This window comes from Microtus ochrogaster, linkage group LG5 (genome assembly GCF_000317375.1).
Source record: "Microtus ochrogaster isolate Prairie Vole_2 linkage group LG5, MicOch1.0, whole genome shotgun sequence".
NCBI classification, from domain to species: domain Eukaryota; kingdom Metazoa; phylum Chordata; class Mammalia; order Rodentia; family Cricetidae; genus Microtus; species Microtus ochrogaster.
In genome coordinates, this window is record NC_022031.1 from 8,950,401 (window position 1) to 8,954,318 (window position 3,918).

Consider the following 3,918-nt stretch of genomic DNA (forward strand, 5'->3'; position numbering starts at 1 on the left):
CTACAAGACCAAATCATGTCCTGCACACAGCTCAACATAACAATGCTCTCCATCTTGACACAAGGCTAGGCAAAAAGCAGTGGAGCAGTGCTACGTTACAGACTCTCTGTGTGAAGGCAGAAGTGGGAAAATGGAGCGGGCCAAGTGCAGACACCCGATCCTGCGTTTCTTAGGACTGAGTCTCTACAGAGGGGGGCACCTGTGAAGCTTATGGAGTAAAGAAATGATAAAATCACCGTGTATTTGAGAATAAAACACATTCAAACAAGAGCGTGGATGGAATAGAGGCAAAATCCCTGTTCTTGGGGGATCATTTAGGAAGTTTCTTGCTTCTGTGAGTTGGCAGATGACAGTGACTGAAGCCAACAGCGTCTCCTTCAAAACGGAGATGGTCTTCAACATGCATTATGAAAATAGAATGCCATCGGGAACTTGTGAGGTGAAATCTGAGGAACTGAAAGGAAAAAAAAAAGATAAAGTCAAGGTTTTGAATTTAGATGACTGTGTGGTGTTGCTGGAAAGAGAAAAGACAGAGAGCTGAGGAAGGGTGGCTGGAGTAGTAGTGAGTCCAGTCTAAAGAATGCTGAGTTTCAGAGGAATGGAAGGTGCACTAAGTAAAGCTAGGAGAAAAAGGTTCCTAGGTATAAAGAAGAGAATTTATTTGGAGCTTCTTAACTCCAAGGGGCCTGTGTAAATGGCAGTGTAACCAATCATCCAGAGTAAAGCTGAACAAGGGTTGTCACAAACAGGAGAATTCCTATTTCTGATGCATATACAGAGAAATTGACTCTGGAAAAATAAAAACAAAAGAACATCAAGAACAAAACAGACTCCAAAGACCATCAGATAACGATCAAGAACACCTAAGGCAGACACTGAAAACAAAGACTTATGAGCAGCCAACTGTCTTAGAAGATTTTTAAAAGTGCAATAAATGGGAATGTGGAGGTAAGCGGACAAGATACCTTAAATTTTTAACTAATTAAAAAACACAGCATGGATAAAAATCCAGGTAATTAAAACATTTTTTACCATCTTGAAGTATTCAAAATTACCACATAAAGTAGTTTTATTAGTTTATTCTTAAGCAAAGTAAGGTTTTGAGAGTCATGAGATGTTTTGTTCTGAAGTAAAATATGGTATCGGTATCATCTGTTACTCATGTGAAACCCAACATGTCCCCTAAAACAGAAGATACATGGGGTGTGTGGTGCTCGAGGAATTGGTCCAGTCTCTTCTTCCCTCTGAGAGATGCCGCCTTTCTTCCCACTAATGCAGGGCCTCCCACAGAACCTAAACTGAACAGTCTCTGCTAGTCTAGCTGCTAGTGTGTCCTTGAGACCCCTCTGCCTCTGCTTCCTGAGAGCAGTTGCCATGGCTGCCTGACATTTCCACAGGTTCCAAGGTTCTAAACACCAGTTCTCGCGTTTGCCTGGCTGTGCTTTATGTGCTGAGCTACGTTCTCAGCCCATGAACCTTAACTTTAAGGCTCAAGTGATTTGTTTAAATTTTGTGCTGGGATCCTAGGATTTTTCTTGACAGATTTGCCCCATAGTTATCTTTTGTTTAATTGAAAACACATTTTTTCACACAATTTATTTTGATTATGATTTTGCCTAATATACCCCAAGATTTTCTCCATCCATCCAATTCCAGGACTTCTTTTTCTCACTATTTAGAAAACAAACAAGCAAAAAAGACTAAAAAGAAAAAAGAAGCACAAGAAGCAAGTAATAAGCACACAGAGAGAAATAAAACTCATAATAACAAAAAAATAACCAGAAAATGAAGTTACTGGGCAAATATTAAAAGCAAAATTTTTCACTGTAAAATATTCAGATTATAAATTCTCATAAGTATATTTGATATAACATTAAGACTGTGAAAATACGAAAAAAGTTAGATTTTGGTTTTTGAGAGGTCTGTTGTGCCTCTGGGTAGCCCCAAACGCACTGTGTAGTAGGGGATTACTGTAAACTCTTGAACATTTGCCTACAGGCCCTACTCCCTTTGTCTTAAATGCTAGGACTACAGGAATACCCTGGAACGTTCATAAAGACTTCTTGTGTAAGCAAATCCAATTTATTATGGCAGGCCATATGGCAGAGGAATTAGGAACTTAGAATCTGGAGACACCTAATGAGGTTCAAATCCAAATTGTACTACTTGATTTCTGCCCAAGATTTAGTCTCATCACAGGGACTTTCTCTGCCTTTATTTCATAATTTGTTTTGGGGAGTTTGGGAAAAATTGGCTTTATTCTGAGAATGTAGTATCAAACCCATGACCCAGTGTCTTGAACCTGGCAAGCAAGTGCTGTAGCATTGAGCTGCATTCTCAATCCTCCTTATTATGATATATGATTAATTGATGGTGAGAATATCTCACACTTTTCAAATTAGTTGTATGACATATTTTACCTAAGGCACTGCATGTATCAGCAATTACTGTTACTGTTTTATAATCAAAGTTTTCTATGGAAATATATTATCAGAGAACTTCCTTTCTCTTTTGCCACTTTGGTTTCTCTTTGCCTTTAGAACATGCTTTTAATGATAGGATTGTAAGCATACACTGAGTGGAATAGGCCAGGATAACGTCTGTTTACTAACATTAACAAAATGTTAAAGAATTTGACAGTAGTTTCCTGCAGATAAAGTAAAGACACAAACATTTCCAGTCATTTGTTTATCTCTGTTCTTACAAAAAAAAAAGCTTTTGTTCTAAAAGCAGACCTACCACTCCTGAATATAAAATATAAGTGTGTAAATGAATAAAATGAAAAGGATGTACTTAATTAGTGATATCATAACTCAGTGACAATTCTTAGAAAGGTTTTGGAATCTACATCAATAAGTACTCAGAAAAATTGAAATAAATTAATATTTAAAAATAATGAATCAGTTATCCTACTATGTTGAGATATATAATGTTAATATTTTAATCCAATGTTCTTCCACAAAGCTATACTGTCAGATATTGTTTGTTTTTAAGGGGGTATACCCTTTATTATCAATAAGCTTGTTATTACAGAATTTAAATACCTTACTAGCACTGAGTCTCTTTTGTGGTGCGGAGACTATATTCTTAGCCTTCATTTATATTTTTAATGTAGCACAGGTAATTTCCAGCTGATGGGCCATGAGGCAAAGACTTAAGAAGGAGTTATATGCTCCAGCTTTCCCTTCTCCTGCCATAGTGACTCTTTCACTTCTCATCAGATCAAATAATTGAAACTGCCTAAACTATTAAAGAAACAAATAAATGGCAACTGAATTTGAAAGTGAAAAATAGAACCATATCAAGACATAGTAAATATCAAGAAGAAAGACAATTTTTTCTAAAGCTCTTGTAATGTTATGGTTAACTAAAGTGTTGTTGTAACATAACTTTTCCAGACACATAAACAGAGGAACTATAAGATTATATAATAAAACATTTGAACAAAGTAATATAGTAAGTAGGTATAAATAAAAGAATACTTGTTATATACTGAGATAATACCAATGTTGAAAGTATTGGAGAACATGCACAATGGCATCATTCAATGTAAAAATAGCAATTAATGAGAAAAACTCGATATATGGCATTATACAGCTCATTCATATGCAATAGCAAAACTGGTATATATAAATTATATGATATTTAAAGATATTTTTTAAAGCTGTTAAAACACAGTTAAGAATTGACTAAGGTACATGTAGTGTGAAATCCAGTGCACATCAGAATTTGAAAACTCTGATAGTCAAGATGTAAGATTAATAAAAGAAGGAACTGAATTATTATATATAATTGAATGGGTATAGCCAGTAAATAGAAAATTTACATTTCCTTTATATGTTTAATATAGACACATTAAGACTTTAAATCATGTTATAACAATAAATTTTTATAAAAATTTCATATATTTACAAAAAT